The following is a 21,319-nucleotide window of genomic DNA, read 5'->3' on the forward strand; positions in this document are numbered from 1 at the left end:
TTTATGTAGTGACCATCCGAAAGAATGAACTAAATTGTCAAGTTTCACATGTTCATGTACTAACGAGGTTTAAAGATAAAAATATTTCATTTTACTTCGTGATTACCGGACCTTTAATCTTTGGCAAATTGAAATAGATTGATCCTAGGTTTAAATACAAATCAAGCTAGAGTTCTGAGTAATTTTAATAGTTCTCTAGGTAGAAAACCCTACCTTATTGCCATGAATGAACTTGACATCTTTTGTACACTGTCTCCTAAGTTTGAAAGCGGTCAGTTTCTTTGTCATTTACAACAAAATAATCATGAAATCGATATCACTCTATTTCAATTTGCTGTAAAAAGCCCCAAGATTTTACATAAAGCCTAATTTTGGTAAGCCACAAATGGAACTTAATTTAACAAATCAAGTTGCTTTCTTTCAGAGCTCAGAACGACAACTAATGCCATTGGACACTTAGGATGGCAAGTTGATACCTATGGCTCTGAAATGAACGATAAGACCCGTTGGCTAATCCAGGGATTCTGACAGTAAGAGCGCGCCCCCTTTTGATGGATTTCTTAAATAATTGTTTTGAGAACTAGAAATTTGACACCTTCCATCAACGAAACACTCTCAAATACTAAAGAAAACTTTAAACATCCTTAAATACCAATTAAAATATATCTCAAATTATCTGCCACTAATAATGTATATTCTTACAGTAGAAATAAAAGACGGTTTATGCCACTTTTGTTCATTTTAGAACTCGAAAACCGCCTCTGAAAGAATGAAGTAGAACGCATACAATCCATAGCAAACAAGTTGAAGTATCTAAACGATGTAAATGTACAACAACAAAACATACAGAACGAACTGGATAAAAAGTTGAAAACCTGGAAACCAAGAATGGAAGAACACATTTACAAGCTTACCATTCTAAACCAAAAGCTGTACGGGAGTTCAGATAATGAAATTACTAAGAAAATCAGAACAGTTGGATGTGTTGTAGGTAAGTTCCTTCTTGTAATTGAACATAAATAAATGAAGTATAAATAATGAAAGAGTAAAAAAAAGTAGCCAAATTTTAAAGGTAAAAAATAGACCTACATTGGTTTTATAAAATACAAATAGAAAACAAATTTAACATGCTAAAGAAGAAAGAAAGGCCCAAAATGTTTACCTTAAGGTATTCGTCAGTAGCAAATAGCACTGGACGAGAAAAGAGGAGAACCACAACTGTCTATCCAGACGGGAAAATTCAAGTTAAGCTATATACTTGTTATACATGTAGCATGTAGTATTGGTTTTTCAAAACTAGTCTAACAGTGGATATTTTTGTTCGGAGGTTAAATCGTTTTAAATAACGCGGCCCTGAAGAATTTCCGGGTGTTATTTAAAAAAAACATTGACTTCTGTATATTGGATTGATCCTCATTACCACAAAACTATTAGTCTAGGGCTTTTACCATTAAAAATGCCTCTCTGCAGGTGTGGATCCAGATGTTGATAATAAGGGGTCCCAAGGTATCAATGTTGATCATTTTTGCATCTAATTTGCCCGACAACAACCTCATTTTTTACAGAGATGGGTTATTAATTTATATATACAAATATATACAAATGTGCGTTAAATTTGTATGTGTTGAATAAATACTACGCTTTGGTTTTTTATCAAAAAGGTTCGAATAAGTAAGCGAACTTATACACTGCAGAATCGAGGAAGCAAGACAAGTTTTGGAAGAGACATCATATTTGCTTGATACTAAGAGTAAGCCTTTATAGAATTATATGTACATGTACTTAATTTTAGGGGCGGATTCAAACATTTATACAGGGAAGGTGTTCCCATCTAGAGAGCTATAAAACGGGCTTCTAACTATGATAATTTATGCTTAATTTTGTCAGACTTTAGCACATTGTTTTAATTCGACAAAAGGGGACAGTTCTAACACTCCGAACATCTCTGTATCTGCCATTAAAAACGACAAACAAAGTAAAAAGATAATGAAATTACCCCATCCTTATAAATTGATACAGTATGATGTAATTAACGTTAGAGATGTGCAGATTGTACCTGTCACATATAGGAAATTAAAAATCATATTATATGTAATTACAAATGTATGGTGCTTACAAGCTAAGATATATGATTTAGACTACATGTACATGTACATGTACATGTACATGTACAAATCGGGGTCATCACAAAACATCTGTATACACACGTATGAACTCGCTCCTTTTCAGTAATATAAAAATATAAACAAGGTCTAGCTTGAGTACAATCTATGCGAAAGATACATATAGTTGCTTACTTGTACAGCTACATGTATTAGCACAATTTTCAGGTTACATGTACAAGTGTGAGTCGCTCGCATATTGGCATTTTATTTAGAGATTTATAACATGTTTGGAAAGTAATGAGTTTTGTTATTTCGAGACTGAAAATGATTCATGTAAAAACTCTTCTTTCCAGGTCTTCCACTGAAAGTCAAACACCACATGGAATATGAGTTTGAAGGATATATATACAGCGATCCACATCTAGTGATCTAGCAGTCTATTTAGACAAACTTTCAGTTTTATTGTTTAAATTTCAAGAGGGTGTTTCAGCTTTTTTTCCCTTTTATTTGTACATGTACATGTATAATTCAACTCTAGTCCACTCATTTCGAAAACCCTTTCTGTATTATAACATAAATGTTTTTAAACTTAGTTACATTTTGTCTGTTTTTTTTTTATCTAATTTTTCCATATCATTTTACTTTGTGCGAGTGTCCCCATAAATTGATTTGATACACATTTAATACACATTTTTCTTATTCTCAAACATATCTGTCTCAAACTTTCACAAACTTTCATCAATTTTGGTTTTTCTTGAAATGTTAACTTTTTGAAATTTGGAATACAGCAATATTTAATAAATAGGGTAGATAAAGTATGATATTATTCGGGGTCAGACAAGTCTGACTACTGGGTTGGTAAAAACCCTTGTGGACCTCTGGTCCACCAGCAGTGGTATCAACCCAGTGGTTCTTAAATACAAAAAAAAAATACCAGTTTTATATATTGTAAATTTCGGTATGCTGTACACGTGTTTCAAGGAGTAACCTCTCATCAGCAGCATTAAAATCAAATATGTAGGAAGATCATAATCAAAATATTAGTTGTATACAAGAAGTACTCATAACAAAACTATCGAAAGAGGAAGCTAAATCCATCAAAGAGAGGTTATACCACATGTAATGCGCGGAGTGAAGCCTCGGTGTTTTATGTATTTTAAAATTTGAAATACTGCAAGATTTCATGAATCATGGTTCCAATTTTTTTCATCTTTTAATCGTTTTTGCTTGTATCTTATAAATGTTTACCCTGAATGAACTTTATTTTTTCCCTCTGTCTATTTTGCTAGCATCCGTCATTCCACTAATTTAACAATAAATTCGTTTTGTCATGATATTGTATTTTATTTTTAAGTACATCTGTATTTTAAAGAGAAACTATTTAAAAAACCGACACAAATTGTCTCACAACGCAGATGTTTTTTTCTAATGAAGTCAGCACATTTTCGGATTTGGTTTTTACAACCTACCTCGGCTTTTCAAATGCATACAAAGAACTTAAAGTATATACATACATGTAAGTACATAAATATACCAAGACGATCATATACTACAAAATTGTTCCAAACTATGGTTATTGTACATGTAGGTTGACACAACTGCCAATTACAACATAAACATTTTTTATACCACATGTTCATAAGTATCACATCATCCTTGTATAATATCACAACTACCTGGCCGTACTAGAATTTTCAAGTAGATAAAATGTCCAAGTCTATGGTTCTATAATGCTATTGTATATACATGTACATGTACATGTAGCTACGATATTCTGTGTTTAGTTGCAGTCGAAAGTGTAATGTTAAAGCGATCAGCTTTTTTACTGAAATATCGGACAGTTAGCCTGTAAGATGACTCAAAAAAGAAGTTAACGATTATGCGTTCTGTTGACCACTGGTGATTGGATAAAACCGTTCGTCCAAATAACCGAACCAGCACTCCATCTGCCATTGATGAAACTTTTGAATGGACAATACGAAATGGTCATAAAAGGAAAATCCATCCACCAAATGATAACAAAAGTTGCAGAATCAACGCTCTGCTCCTCATGGACAAAACCAAAATTTATATTGTGTAGTACAAATAAATATTGCAACAGAATAGCCCGGGAAAGGCCCCTGATTTTCGGGAAAAAAACCGAGACGTTTCGAATTATTGCATTGTTGTCAAGAGTCAGCACTAAATGGTGGATACTGATCATTCCAAAATGCATTTTATGTGTCGTTAAAACTGACAGATAAATCTTAAAAAGATAAGAATAATGTCAAATTTAAAATTAATGGCTTAGTTGACAAAATTTCGGAAGTGAAATGTGTATTGAACTGGTTCAAATATGCGGTTTTATAGATTATATCTATAAGTTTTATATTTTCAGTTTTAATTTTCTTTGTACAAAAATGCATGGTATCTATACAAGTACACAAGGATGTCTGAAATATTTATTTCCATATAATAACAGTGTTACTGCAGTAACTGTTATATTTGGTGAATGTTATCCCTAACAGATCGAGTTGTACAGTATTTAAATAATGAAAAGTATAGTCTTATGAAGATGTTATTCAGGATGGTAATTTTGGAATCGCAGACTTCGGACTAACCGACGTTAACGCAGAAACAAATAGGTTGGTCAATATATGCTGGGTTGGCTAACACCAAAACACGTCAAATTAGTTTTATATATATACAGTTATTACATATATTTAAGAATTGGAAATATTACACATAAACACATAAATTTACTATTCCTGTATCAACATTTCGCCTGACTATAAATTTTAAAGTATCTGTGCCCGGTTTTATAACAAATCTCAAATTTAGATTTTCCTCAAATCATTACTCAACTCAAATTTTGACCAATCGAATAAAGGAGAAGCTCAATTTAAGATTTTTTTATGAAACCCAGGCCTTGTTCTTCGAATGGTCATAGAACATATTGCCGAGCTCAAGGTCTAGTGACGAGTATGATACAATTAAACAATCTCGACGGTAGCAGGCAAAGAAAATATACAATATCTAGGTAACACGAAATTAACATACTAAATTTTAAAGTAGATTTCGGCGTGACATGGGTTATGTCCTTATTGAATGACTTACGATGTACCGTGGTTCTCACCTCCACATGGGAATTAAGAATTATGATTGATATTACTGACGGTGTGGGTATAATTTTGTGAAGATTTTAACTGGGCTGGAGCTGATACGTTTGTTTGTTTTGTTTGTTTGTTGTGGTTTAACGTCCGAGCAGCAATATTTCAGCTATATTCAGACGATGAACATGAAATTGATGATAAAATGAACATGAAATGATGAAATGAAAAAGGGGTGGGACACAAGGACAATGGGGTCGACAAATTTTGATTGCCACTGGAAAAAGTGAGAGGTGGGTAGGGTCGGGCAATTTAGCCTCCTGTGGCGGAGCCCTATTGTTCCTATTCCCGGAGAATACCACAGTAGGGTTCTTTAACGTGCGAGGAATGTGGCATCTTTCCCAACACGGTGCACCACTATGGTTTGTGGTCAGGTTTTCCCTATTATAGCCTGACAACCCCAGCATGTAACACGCCAGGGGTACCCCATTCCACCACCTGGGGCACACAACCCAGTTGCTCTGTGGGCAGAGCGCCCTAGCCCCCGGCTAGGGTTGTGAGCACTATTTAGTCGCCTTTTACGACAAGCTTAACGCTGCTGCAGGCCTATTCTTTTAACACCCGGACCTGCATGGGGTAAGCTGATACGTCAAGTAACTGATTACTACTTTGTTTGAGCATTTGTGTAACGTATAACCAATTTATGTATTTCTGTTTTAACAAGGGAATCAGGCCTATTTGATTTTAAGTGTGTTTGATTGCGTAATATTCTTTCCGCAGTGCCTAGATTTAAAAAGGGGATGGTTGTGATCACGCCAAAGTACTTATACCCCGCCGCTTTTTGGCGCCTGTCCCAAGTCAGGAATTTCTGGCCTCAGTATGTATTGTTTCGTTTTCACTTTCAGTTAACTTTTATGTTGCTGGGATATATTGGGGTACTTATTTCGCTGTACCTTTGTATAATGTTGTTTTGGGACCAGCTGCACCCTGTCATGTTGTTTTAGGGTTTCCCTGTTATTCATTGAAGATCCTAGGGTGGCCTTGAACTGACAGTTTGAATCTCGGTTTGGTTGTATCATTGACATATTCACCATCACAATATCCATTCTCGTTATAAAGTATAATATGTTCATTATTTAACAAAACATTTAATACAATTTTACTTTAAATCAAAAGACTGTAAGTTTTTTTTCTCGATGTATTGGATTTTTTTTTCAATTGAATTACAACAAATGCAATGTAGTTATCCCGTTCTTGTCTCGACAAAAAATGAAATAAAACGCGGAACCTAATACATAACCTTTCCACTAGATGTTTCTTGTAATTTAATCCCTGAATTTCAAAAATGCGTTTTCTACCAGTTTCCTAGATTCAAATGTATTTGCTCTATAACTCATCCAATACACATGATATATACGCTTATACTCCGTTACAATACGTTTCAATTTGCACTAGAAAACGTTTTTAGAAAGAATCATGAAAATACCCATCGCAAGGCACTTAGTACCTAAAGCTCTAAATCTCACGAAACCACAACATAAAGGAACTTTGTATTATATAACTCATGTTCTTTCTTGATTAAAACTAGTCTCTAAAGGCAAAATAAAGCCATCACACCTATTAACATTAAAACCACGTCTTTGGTTCAGATATTTTTCCTCAATATATCAATTACAAGCAACAGATTTTTGTTATAAAGCAATCAAAGTTAAGTTGAAAACGTGATTTTGCTCCAAGTGAGGAATTGTTTTAAACCAGAATTTTAGTGTAGGCAGTTTTAAGGCAACTTTAGCGGCATCTTATATCATTGTTTCGTTTTTTTTTTGCATATTTGAAATGATCATTTCAAGAGAATCAGGGATAAAGATAAAGCATAACTAAGAAACAAACAAAAAAAAACAACATAAATATACCACAATAAAAAAAAAACAAACAAAAAACAAGCAAACAATAACAAAAACAAAAACAAACAAACAAACACGATGTAATAATAGCAACCCGGACTTCATAACTAAATTGAAGAAAAGATCCTAGCAAAACAAAACAAAACAAAACTGAAGAATTATAACAAAAATAAAAACAAAAACCACCTCCAAACACACACACACACACACACACACACACACACACACACAGACATACACAGACACGATTTGAAAAGAAAAAAAGGAGAAAGAAAACACACAGCCAAATCAACATCTAAAAGCCGCAAGTTAAGGTCAAAACAATATTTATTAAACATTCCCAATATTTGAGAAGGCAATCATTTCTAATTTTTAACTAGTCAACATTCAACGGTAAGCATAAAACGGCAATTTTATAATATAATTTATTATTATTCAAGACAGGATACTACTGTGTTCCCGTGTTCCCAGGTGCATTCTTCTTTAATGCAAAATTAGTTATATTTGTGTAAATGAACCGTTTAAACATTAATAGGTTCTTACACTAGTGTAGATTAAATATCAGGTTATCTTTCACGGGTTTGAGAAATTCAAGACTTTCACGAATGGAGCATACCGGAACGAGAGAAAAGACCAAGAATTTATCTAACGAGTTAAAAATTGGTTGCTCATTATTTATGTGACATCAACTTGATAATGTTCGTAGCAGAACTGGTTTCGAACCACATCTTGCACAAGTGAGTTACAAAAAACAAAAGTGCAAACGTCAATCCCGAATATAAACATCATTTCGGTTATTAGTTTTTTTTATTTCAATTTATGTTTCTCCTAAAGAGCCTGCACATGCTTACTTATATTTAAGTTTATAAAAAAAGAAACGTGGAACTCTTCATAAAACCCTGTAATTACTTTGACTCCATTAACTCAACATAAATCAGGCGCACCTTTATGTCCTAATTCTGATATTCACAGGTAAAACTCAATTTATAAAAATCAAGAGGCAATTAGCAGTAATAACAAACACAGATACCAAAACAGCATGGATTTTTTTTATATCTTTTAAATGAAATATTGCTAAGAAGACCAAACTTTACCCCTGTAACACATTCTTCAAATATATACAATGCTACTTGATATTACGTTATTATCACCAACATTAATTTATATGCTATATTTTTGGCAAACAGATAAGATTTACCTCCCGAAAACCTATTAAGATGAGTGTCAATGTATTGATATGAGTGCAACTAATTTCCTATTTATTAAACAATTATTAATCCTAATTAGTGCCATCGTTTCATTCAGATGCGGGTTGTTTCGCATTTCAGTTGTTTCATACCTGTAAATTACCAGTTCTACGTACGCGTTTTACGTTGCCAAAACACTCATACTTTGAATTTATGTATGTAATACCCCTAATAGTTATTAGATAAAAAAAAACAGACTATGACAATAACCTTGTGTCCACGAACGACTTAAAGAATAAATTAAGCAAAAAGACTCAATTGGATTTAATAATTAATGAATTGAATAAATGTGTATCAGCATATTACTTTGTACTGGGTACTTTAAGATAATTATACACTGGTAACTTCGTCTAAATTATAAACCGTGAATTGATGATATAGTTTATATACGATCTCTTACAGCGTGTTACAATAAGATACATTGTAATAATTAATTTTCCATTTTTCATGTGAAATACTTAATCTTTCAAAGCGTACAGTCTCACGGTAAGAGCAAAACTTATCGCTAGAATTCACTTTTTTTTTTAATTCATATGTCTTGAATATCATACTTTTTTCAATCTTTAAAATTTAGAAAATCTAACTGATTCACATTAAGAGAGAGTCTGCAAAACAAAAACGACGAACGCTTACGCAAATTTTGCACTCGTCTGAGGTATTTTTATAAGTCAAAGTCTTGGACATAGGCGTTCTAACTATTTCTGTTGATATTCGTTTTTTTTTAGATACATGAACAAGCTTTTCTTTCTAACATTTTGCAAAGTGCTTCAAATCTTATTTTGCATATTATGTTTAAAGTGAATTTTAGTAAAAAGTTGCTGCATTTCATGAACATCACAGTTGTGAACAACGTTTTTGCTATGAAATACAACTTAAGTAGCAGTCTTTAGATAAAAAATCAGATAGATCGTATATAAAATTGACACTTTGCAAGAGTTATCGTTCTTGATTTTGTTTGATTTGGTTGATTTTAGTGGGATATAAATGAATGATTTTCTCAAAAGGGCAGATCTGTATACAGAAATAATTGTTTTATGTAAAAATATAGGACATCTAGACTGAAAAAGCATTGTTTGTTTGGTGGGTTTTCTACATCATGAATCGTCATATTATTGTCTCTAGTTATGTTGACTGGTACTGAAGCACAAATTATTTTGTATGATGAAAGCTCGAAAATTAATAATTTGATTGATTGGTTGGTAGGTAACATATTTGATTTTTTAATTCATTTCTTAATCCTAAATTTAGCCTAAAGAATATTGAACAGTAGTAGAGATGTTCAATATTTATATACTACAGCTATATGTTCGGCGAAGACTGTTTTTCCCGACGTAGTCGGTATAGTTTCGCTTTTTACCCTTTGACCTTAAGGACGCTCTTCTTTGGAAACTCTGTCATCTGATCGCAATTCTGTTTCCCGATTGGCCAAATACTGATAATTTAGTGGCGTTTAAAAAAAAGGTATCGAAAATTGAAAATCGCGTGCCATGTGTTATCCTTGAAAGAAATATAGAAACTTACAAGTAAAATTTTACTGCGACAGCTATCCTTTTTTTAAAAGATAGTACTTGTTATAAAAATAATGGCATTTCTTTTTGATTTTTATTAAGTATCAGCGTTGAAATATATATATAGAATGATTATCTGAAATCTTAAACTTGGAAAGAATACATGATTATATTTTTGAAATGTAATATTTTTGTTTGTTTGTTCTCGTTCATAATTACAGATCTTTTATGCTATGTGTGGTGTAAGTATTTGATCATGGCCCCTAGGAGATTACTTTCTATTCCTTTTTTTTTTTTATTAAGTCGAGTTTACTTTGCATTGTTTCCCTAACATGAATTAAAATATATCCATTAGACACTACCAGGCCATCGTATACTCTGAAAAGAATGTAGAATGTCGAAATATGTCTAAACAGAACCCTGAATTATCCGAAAACCTGTCTTAACTGGACGGATCCTTTTATTTAAATTCAGAATTATTTTGAACCATTATAAACTGACCACTTATTTAAACTGACCAAATGTCACAGTCCAAAATAGATTTAGTGTAAATACGTTTTACTGTACTTTCTAACATCTCATTTTGACATCCACACTAATTCTTAAATACCAATAATAATTCTTATCTAATCACAAAAAGCCTTTTTATGTGGTTAGTGTTTTTATAGATTAATCTTTCATTCTGCTTCAGTGAATGATATCTTGTTCTTTTTTCATCAAATTAGAAAATCCATAATCATAATAAATGAACTGACAAATGAAAAGGAAATCAGAACCAACAAAATCTTTATTGTTTTTGTTCAGGCTAAGATAAAGAGTTGTTGATCTATTTTTATAACGCGGTGGGTCTGTTTGATTTCTAAACATGCAAAATTGTTTGTGTTTTATCATTATATTAGTTGGTTCTCTTTTTCTAGATGAAAAGTTTGGAAGATATAGTTAAAGCACACGTGTTTTCACCACCAACAATATTAAACATGCTTTCAAATAAACGTTTTAAATGATGATCATAGTGTACAAAAAGTATAGCATGTGTTCGTAGTAAAAAAAAACTTCTTAAATTGATATCTTTATTTCTAGATAAGTGAATAGCTCTTATATGTTGTCTACTAAATCACAATAACTTTTTTCTTGATTGATGAATTTATGTAGTAGGTATTTTGATGCATCCTCTTCATCGCCAACAGTTAGTGTTTTCAATTAGGCGTTGTAAGCTGTCAAAAATTGGAAATCTGTCTCCACTCCTAGCTCTTCCTTGTGATTATATCATGATTGAATGCGTCTTTAAACATCTTTTGCATATAAAAATATACACTTTGGAATCTATAAAATTTTAAAAATCCAAAATTTAAGATTAAATATCCGTTGAAATAAAACCTGTCATTTTCAGACTTGCAAAACTTAACGAATGTTTTTCCTCATTGCTTTGATTATTAAGTTGTACATGCGCTCATACATTGTCGACATTGTTTTCGTGATAATAAAAAAGAAGCTTAATTCAATAGATTTCTATATTAATATCAATAGCAAACAATTTAAATTTCTTTGAATGCCTGGCTTAAAACAGCCACAAAATAAAACAAACCAGAAACAAAACAAAAAGCAAAAAATAACAAAAACAAAAACAAAAAAACAAAACAAAACAAAAACTCCAAATCGTGACATTTAAACTACTTTATTTTACTGCCATTCATGGTAAAATGGTACTGAAAAATTACAAACAAGAACAACAAAATAAAACAAACTAACAAACAAAAACAAAAACAAAAAGAACAAGTATGCCCCAGATTATTCAAGTGGTATTACACAACAATGAATTTTCTGTGCTCAGCCTTTTATCTTTTTTTAGTTTCTTTTTTCTATTTTTTTTTGTGATTTCTATTTCCAGTTTGTTCAAGTCTCGGATATTGCGTTAAATTGAATATCTGTATTTCACGATTTCACCGCATGAACAAAATTACAAAAATACTGCTAATTTAACAATTTCTGAAAGTGTCGTTCCCTATAAAGCTTCAAGACGCTAATGTTGATTTAAACAATGAAACACCACAGATAATAGGAAAGTCTGAGTAGATGTAACAAAGAGTTGCTGTTATGAAATTTTAAAAAAGATGCAAAAAAATTGTTAGTCAACCACTGAAAGGATGGGTAATAAATCTAAATTTGACTAAGTAATCATCTGGTCGTTCTGTATAAGGAACTGTCTTGCATACAACCGCTGTATCGCCAACTGGTGTGTTCTATTACAAAGTGATTCTTTTCAGAATTAAGAACATTGCCGACGTTCGTCAAAGTTTCCAGACATTATGACCTGAGGAACCATTATGAATGGTTCAATTTAAAGATCATCAGAAAAGATCATTGATAGATGTTTCGGAAGAGGAGATTTATTTGGACAAAAATAAATTAGTGCTTACCATATTTTAAGAACAAATGTACTTAAAGTAGGCCGAATTCTACTTAAATTGATAACAATATTATAGATAAAGGGTTTAAATTTACTTGAATTAACTATGTTATGCTAATCATTATTCACATAACATCGAGTTAAAATATACAAAAAGTTCAAAAACCTACATGTATCACTAAAACCTACATGTATCACTAAAATGAGAATATCAATTAAATGTAAACGCTTAATGTTTGATAGGAGAAACGAGTGTGAAAGGGCATGCTTTTTACATTTCGCTATGCCTTCTTTTTAAAAGTTAAGAACACCGACTTAAACATCTTAAAAAGGACTTAACTTATCCCCTAAAGGCTTACTAATCAAGTCCTACTGTTGTTCACTTACAGTATAGAAAATTGAATGTCAGACTTATCATACTGCTTTATTTACAACTCCTACGATGCGACGTAAACAGGCAAGAGAAAAAACAATTTTGAACGATACGATATCAAGCAGCAAACACAATCAATGTAGAAAACAGGGATCTGAAAGAAAATATAACGATGAAATGTAAGCAAAATTGCATAAAAGACATTTTTAATGAGTTTTTTTTCGCATTTTTATTATTTATTTCCTAATTTTTTTTCAAAATTGTATTTTTAGAGAAATTCTGTTTATGGATTTAAAGGTGTAAATGAATTAATTGTATTAATTTGTATATATGGCATATTTGTGTCGATTGGTATTCTCTGGCAGATGAAAGTTCCTCGTCTAATTAATCGCCCAAGTCAATTAAAATATTACTAATCCCACCTCCCAACTTGGGTACTTCTTTGTCGAAAATATTTTATACGAAAAAAATGTAGTATTAAGCAAATTGAATTAAAAGCATTTAGCTCGACGAGGTTCCTCTATAAGCCGTACACATTTTACTTTCTTCACTTGACTACGTGGAAAAATTATATAAGTTGAACCTCGTCTATTTTAATGTTTCGCTAAGATGCGTGTCCGCCGAGTTTCGTAGAAATCGCACAATTAAAATCAAGTCAGTTTCCCCACAAAAATGAAATAATACAGGAAAGAACTTAACACGGAAAAATAGGTTACATCCCCTGAGAAGACCAGTTTTCAGTATAATATCAGGAACGAGTCAAATCAAATAACAGCAGAAAATGTAAGGTTTTGTAAAAATTCACTCACTCTTCCTATTTATAATGATTCGAAAGACACCTCAAACTGGTTAAAATACTTTAGAAAATGACCAGAAATAAATAGAATCAAAGCAGAGAAAGAATATCTTTGTATTTCATTTTATTTAAAAGGGTCTGCAAAAGTTTGGTTTGTGGGGCTGAAGGATGAAATTTAAAGATTTGCTTTAGACATTGAACTTAAGTTAGAACTTAAACAAAATGAAAATGAGTCAGCATTAGAATACTTGGATAGGTATAGAATTATGGCTAAAGAGCATTCAATTCCTGAAAATATAGAATCATTCTATACTAAATAGGGTTTGTATCCAAAGTTGCAACATAGTGTTCATGTTCGAGACCCTAAAACTTTAAAAGAGCTGGAAGAAGCAGTGTTAATAGCCGAAAATGTGTTATAGTAAGTGAAGCAGAAATTGTAAAGAAAATTGAAGATGTCACCATGCTTAATCTTAACGATGCTTTAGATCGCTCATCAGATACAATAGATAATAAAATCTCAAATGTAGAATTTAACTATCAATGAATGAAGGAAATAAAAAAGGAAGATGAAAATTATAAAAACTCAAGTAAAATGAAACAAACAGACTCAACGATACTGTTTAGAACAATAATGATATTAACAATTAGACTGTTTATCTTTGACAATGACACGACATACTGGTCTTTGAGATTTAAGTATCAGTCCATGTAAGAATCAAGCAGTGGGTGAAACATGGTATGACAAAAACCCATCATTTTGATAGTGTAATTTTATTATTAGAACATCTGAATCATGGATAAAAGACAATATATTCCATATCTTGATGGTGCATTTATATGCACTGAAAATGAAAATTTTAAGGGCAGATAACTCAAAAACCTCATTTTTCTTACATTCAATTGGAAACAATTCAGAGCAAAGGGAGTGATGAAGAAATTAAATAATGTTCTTTTCCAAATAGAGATAATATCCTTGAGTGATATTACATTGTCCGATCGGTGAGTTTTTGACATGCATATTTCTGATTTTTCCTATTTTGCCTGATTTTTACAAACTCTTACACTTAAATGTGCAATTTTCGTACCGAAAACATGTGAACTTCATAACCCTTGACTAGATCATTCGAAAAAAAACAACAGAAGGATGTTAAATTAAAACGAAGACAAACAAACATACCAACCTAGAAAAAAACAAAACAAACATGAATCCATCTGGTCTCCCAGAACTATCTAAAATGAGTTCTCAACTCAGAATTTGACCAGATAAATAATGGTTTGAAGAAGAGATAGAATATCTTATCATTACAGAAAATAAGGTCAGCAAATATTGATTAGAAGACTGTCAGAGTTTACCAATAATGAATAACTTCATAATAAATGGTATCTTAACACTGTATTGATATTGTTTGTCATGTTTGTCATCGATTGTTAGATATTTCTACAAAAATAGATGTAAAATAGTATGTTTCTGTTAAATCACATGGGTAAATAAACAAGAGGCTCCCAGGAGCCTGAATCGCTAACCTAATTAAAGTTTGTCTTTCAAGGGCAATAAATTCAACAAGGAGATGTCCAACAATTTTGACTCAAGAAGACTTTGGTAGGATTATCATTAGGATCATTTCAGCGATAGAAAGTTTCTTTCTTTTAGTTTTAAAGATATTGGCTGAAAACTGTAAAAAAAACTGTCATTTTTTCATCTTTTCAAGGGTAATAACTCTTACAGGAGTCACCTGACAACTTTGATCCCTGACAACTTTTGAAGGCCTTATAATAAGTGTCATTTCAACTATAGAAATAATTTTGCTAAACCTAACGGTTTTGGAGATACTTGTGATAAACTATTGTCTGACCCTCTATGTTCTATTTTTAGTAACAGCAGCCATGCTTTTCTACGGATTAAAAATCTCCACATCAGTTCTGTGCACGATATCCCAAGGAACATTCATACCAAGTTTGGTTCCAATTGGTCAGGTGGTGTCAGAGGAGAAGATTTTTGAAAGAAATAACATTCAAAATAGCAAAAAAAGTAAAAAAAAACGGCAATAACTCCAACGTGGCTTAACATATTAAAATGAAAATTTGACCACAGATAGATCTCATCATGCTGAACACTTATATCCCATGTCAGAATTTGGCTAAAACTAACGGTTTTAGAGATATATGCGAAAAACTACTGTCTGATCTCTATGTTCTGTTTCTAATAACAACGGCCATGTTTTTTGACGGATCAAAAATCCCCACTTCATGTTCTATGCACGATACCCCAAGAAACATTCATACCAAATTTGGTTCCAATTGGTCAAGTGGTGTCAGAGGAAAAGAGTTTTGAAAAATTGTTAACGACGACGACGACGGACGCCAAGTGACATCTAGGTTGATTATACCAAATATTCATTGGACGGAAGCCCCCAGAACGGTAATTTTTACGAATTTAAACTATAACCTTTTGATTAATGTGAGTTGACAAAACCAGAGCGAGACTAGAATGCTCAATTAAAGTAGTAGAAAACATAGATCAGGACACACCGTCAAACTAAAATAATTAAAGTCAGAACTGTTCACCAACTTTAATGGAAAAATAAATCGAACAAACTTTATTTTTTCTTTCTTAAGTAAAATATAATTGAAATCTGCGATATTTTTGTGTCATATTCAATTTCAAGCTTGCATTTGACACAGAATGAAATCATTTCAAGTTACATGGATGCTTACATGTCATTGATGTAAAATGCTGAATACAAACGTTCCAATGTAAGAGTTGTGTCCTTTACCTTAGGTCTATCTCCTCAATCATGCGTTTCCGGCTAATGATTTCATCCTCTTACGTGTACACTGCGTTTTAAGAACCAAGTAATGCCAAGTTGTGATTTAAATTTTAAAGCGCCTTATAATTCACTGATTTCCGCTGTTACTAGTTTTTGCAATATAAACCTATTCACGGTTATTGTTATCGCAGTTTTTTAATAGAGTAAAGAGTAAATTATGCAGTTTACATCTTTGGCGCTAATCTCTGATATGACGATATAACGGAATTGTTTACATCAGGAATAATCAGGTAATGTACTATTTTTATACACGACGTTATCTAAACTTTACCAACCTAACGAGTTGTTGTCATGTCGATTTATGCATAGGTCAATAAGTCTGCTGGTTACCATGACAGATTTATTTAGACCTTGATGCAGCAAAAAAAAAAAAAAAAAAAAAAAACACAAAGGAATATAACAATGATGGAATAATGAGCTATTATCTGTAACTTAGACAAATGGCAGCTATCAGTAGGTTGTAGAATAGCCTTAGAGACAGACTTGTTGTATTCATTATTGCAATATAAATTGAAATCACACGCTATCCATAATGCACAATAGTTTGTCAGAAAGATGTTGATAAACCTTTTATGACTTCCCTGAAATTTCCAGTAAACGGTTTGATAAGAAACAATAGTATCGAAACAAAACATAAAACTGATTAAAATCATCCTTTGAAAATTGCATATAATATTCGTAACTATTGATAATTATCTTTCTGATATAATTTTTATACATATACATATGAAAAATAATTAAGTCGATGGAAAAATCAAACAACGACAAAACAAATCAAAACAAAAAGAAAAAGAAAAAGAAAAAAAACAAATAGAAAAACTAAAAAAGGAACATTCAAAGCAATAATACAAAATACAAAACAAATTTAAAGGGGTCTAAAGTAAAACAAAACAAACCAAAAACAAAAACAAAACAAAACAAAACAAACTAAAACAGGACAAATTTCAACAGCATAGCAGATAACAAAGATTAAAAAAAAGTTTTACAGTAAAATCTTTTTAATATCTGTTTTATTATATCTTAGCGTCCTCTAGCTACGCTGCCCTTGGCATACATTTCTTTTTTGTCTGTTCGCATTATCTCCGTGATATATTATCCAATATGATTTCATACTGTATTCAAAATCTTATCGTATTATTACAAAGTGCACGAAACGTTGCAATTTTCTCTGTTATGTCAAAAGAAACCATAATAATAAAAGCGAACGGTCCTTTCCATCCGGGATAATACCACTACCCTATATTCATTGCATATTTTTGCAAATATTATTGCAATTATGTGTGGAAATGTCCGCTTGTCCTTAAAGCAAATCAGTTTTTTTACTTTATCTGAAAGGAAAATTGAGTGTTTTATGAAGTGTCATTAAGAATTTTACACACAAAATAAACTACTAAATGATTTACTAATATCATGCAGTCTGTGGTCCACAAATAGTTTTTCAATTTTATAATGGAATAATGGACAACTATTACAATTTTACGTCTATATACCTATCACAGGTGACCATATACATGTAACAAAAAAGGTTCTGATACTGCTAATAAAAAGTTACTCAACGAAACATGTGAACGAGTAATCAAGGGAACCAAGGTTACAGCGGCAACCAAAAGAATGCAATCCAGGGACAAAGACCAGACATGGAAAACAGACACACACAACAAAGAACACAAAGTAACTGAAATCATACGTAAAAAGTAACAAAAGCAAATGAGCAACTCGAAGTCCACTAAAAACTGGGAGCATAGACCAGGTGCACCGGTAGGGTAAGCGTCCTCTGCTTGAAACAGTTTACAAAATTTACCATATTTATTTTTGATTGGTATGTTCGTATATGGATTTTTATTATACTGCAACCGTTCTGTTTGAGCAGTCTGAATATAACTTCTGTTGTGACGTCACAAACTTTACATTGTTTTGAAGTTGCCAGGATGTCCCCGCTTGAAAAAAAAACATTGTTACGTCATTTTCCATGAAAACTGTGAACTGACGACTTAAACATTGATGTACGAATTCGACTCGAACCGGTGAAAATGCTCAGTATAGCCTCGCATTTTCCCGTGGTTCTAAGTCTCATCCGTATATTAGTTTTATTCATGCTAGTGCACTGTTATTTCTATATAGTCGTACGATTCCTTCTATATATTAACTTTTGTTTTGCTTATCTTGTTTTTATCTACTGGATTCGGTCATAAAACGTTATATTTCTGGCATTGCTCACTCCTGATTTGAATGTATAAAAATCCTTAACGGAAACAGATCCTACTGACCAGGAATGCAATCAAGTCGATTTCAGACTTCATCAAGAATACAATAGTCAGTTTCCCATTGACCGTAATGAAATTATAGTCTGATATCTGATAGCTTCTCTGACACTTATCAAAAGTTACTGCTATCCGTAAATGTAATTGTTATGATCAGCTATCATTGATGTGATTCGCTTAATTCTAGAGATACAAAATTTCATTTGAATTTGTGTTGTTTTTAATCGTTATAACAACGTAAGGTTAACCTGAATTTGGATGCATTTGAATTATTACATTGAGTCGAAACTCTTTATTATAAATGTTTATCGTATATCGTGTATCGCACATCGTATACTGCACATCATTTACGTGTATCGTACATCGTACATATTGTAATTAAATTTTTACACAATACGAGTACTAAAACCCCTTTATTAGAGATAAATATTAAATGAGTTTCAAGGCATTGATGCTAAGTTATGAAATTGGATAGACAAAAGTTCAAAACGTTTTTAGTACTAATTAAATTAAAACGATTTAAATATGGTCAATGCCATGCTTTAAAGCTATGTTACAAAGCCATGCATTTTTGTTGAAAAACAAAAAAACAAAAAAAACAAAAAAAAACCAAACAAACAAACTCAACCTACATTTGTATCTTTTTCATATAAAATGGTTTAATTCTTAAATAAGTTGAGTTATTCCGCATATGGACCATGTAAAATTTGAAACAAAGCTGTGAACTCACTTTCCTGTAAAACTTAAAAGTACACCACAAACGGGATGGTCCTTGAAGATTGTTCGAAACTACCCCGAGTCGAAATATACAAAATGCTGTTTATAGTTTAAATCTGAACTTGAATTGTCCTTTCGACTAATTTATTACCATACTCCATATCGATGAAAGTTTATAGTTACTAGTTACTATTAAGAACTTCAGCCTTAAAATAAACTTCAATTTTGAATCTGAAAACTCAGGAAAACAATGTTTCATACATTTTTCTCTGGATTCTAATCAAGTGACAAAATCTGATTGCATCCAATGATAGAGCTGACACGACTAATCATTGATTGACATTACCATAGTCAGTGGTCAACCAAAGACGGAGCAATTTACGTGGAACAAACAGTGAATCCAATGGAGAGGATAAATTCAATTAAGGTGGTTGTCTATCTTTTTCTCGTATGGAGTTCAATTATAGTGTCATGTTTTCTTCAGACATTGTCATGTTTTGTTTTGTTGTTAGGAAATTAAACGTTGATATGCTCTTAACATCTTACTCAGATGGACAAGAACAAACGCACTATAATTTGGCATTAAAGGCACGTGGACATTAATCAAGCGGAAATACAATAAGAAGGATTTCTATCAGGTCTATCGTATTTTATAATGATTGGTTTACACTGCATTCACTGGAATGGCTTAGATAGTTTACTGGACAACTGAAAAAGAGACTTTAAACTTTCAATTATTTTATAGGATCTAAATTTTATATAAAAAAAGATAAATCCCTTTGTCAACTGCCAAGTTACTACCCGGTGATTGTCATTTAAACGAGAGATGACCAACTTTATTTCCTGAAGTTAGCTATAATTACGTACTGTAATGCTAATCATAAAATAAACGAACTGGTCCCTATTATGTTTGTTTTTCCGTGTGAAGTACTAATCGAGTTAACCATATAAATAAAATGACAACGAAAGTGTTCTACCGACTATAAATTAATCACATGTATTAATAAAAAGGTCAAACTCTCTTCCTAAACTGAAATTTGAATATAATACTTCCACTGGTGTTCAAATAGTGTAGGCTTTTAAAGTACATTATGACGCCGAGGAAAAAAAAGGAAAAAAACAAAAAAACGTCATTAACCATTAAAAAGTAATTGAAATATTTTGTATAACTTACCACTACCATAGCAAAACTTATTTGGTTGCAAAAAGAATCAAGATAGTAAGATAAGACATGAATGCATACATAACAAATGTATTTCATAGAGACATATTTGATTAATTAAATGTCAACTTATCTGCACTTTAACGATTACATTGTAGTTTGTAACTAATTTGAGGAAATATCTGTTATTATAACTCAGGTAATATGTTCGAAAGGTCAGCTTGTCATTTTAAAATGCGGCGGTGAATATTTCAATTGTGTATGTCTTATTTTACAAATTAAAATGAAAAATTCGGTCAGAACGTTTTGTCTTATCAATTTCCTACTGTTTACTTAATTAAGTGTCAGTCCCTGTAAGAATCAGGCAGTGGGTGAAACATGGTATGAAAAAAACCCCATCATTTCAATAGTGTAATTTGACTATTTGAACAATAAGAATCAAGGAAAATAGACATGATTTGCCATGTCATGCTGGACCATTGAGTTGTAATTGCATTGAAATGCACTGAAAATGAACATTTCAAGGGCAGATTACTCTGTCAAAAACCTCATTTTTTCTTGCATTCTATTGAAAAATATCTGAGCAAGGTCAGTGATGCAGAGATCCAATAATGGTATTTTCAAATAGAGAAAGTATCCTTGAGAGATATTATATTGTCAGATCGGTGGGGTTTTGGCATGCATGTTTCTAGTTTTTCCCATTTTGCCCGACTCTTACAAATACTTACACTTAACGGATATAATTTCCAATTTATTTTAGCTCAAGACTGCAAAAGAATACCAGTCATATTAACTGTAGCTGGAATAATTGTAAAATATTACCACGCAATGATCATATATCCTTTTGACATTTTACACCGTGTTCTTATCCTCTAATATCTCAACAGGGTTATCCAACCGTAGATGGAAAATGATTTAGAGT

At 31.9% G+C, this 21,319-nt stretch overlaps 2 long non-coding RNA genes across 3 annotated transcripts; one reads left to right on the plus strand and one right to left on the minus strand.

The window, feature by feature from the left end:
• The first annotated feature begins 214 nt into the window (after window positions 1-214).
• Window positions 215-3,401, plus strand: LOC148620835 (uncharacterized). 2 transcript variants are annotated; one of them, XR_015920823.1, is made up of 4 exons: window positions 215-530; window positions 746-991; window positions 1,662-1,750; window positions 2,459-3,401. It is a non-coding gene; the product is annotated as an uncharacterized LOC148620835 (long non-coding RNA). The 2 variants fall into 2 exon arrangements; XR_015920822.1 differs by having other exon boundaries at window positions 1,695-1,750.
• A 7,505-nt stretch (window positions 3,402-10,906) lies between these two features.
• Window positions 10,907-14,702, minus strand: LOC148620836 (uncharacterized). Its single transcript, XR_015920966.1, has 2 exons — window positions 14,611-14,702; window positions 10,907-11,176 (listed from the first exon to the last, which is right to left on the minus strand). It is a non-coding gene; the product is annotated as an uncharacterized LOC148620836 (long non-coding RNA).
• Between the last annotated feature and the right edge of the window lie 6,617 nt (window positions 14,703-21,319).

This window comes from Perna viridis, chromosome 3, assembly GCF_037379345.1.
Source record: "Perna viridis isolate PV_CMFRI_1.1 ecotype Kerala chromosome 3, ASM3737934v1, whole genome shotgun sequence".
Lineage (NCBI taxonomy): Eukaryota > Metazoa > Mollusca > Bivalvia > Mytilida > Mytilidae > Perna > Perna viridis.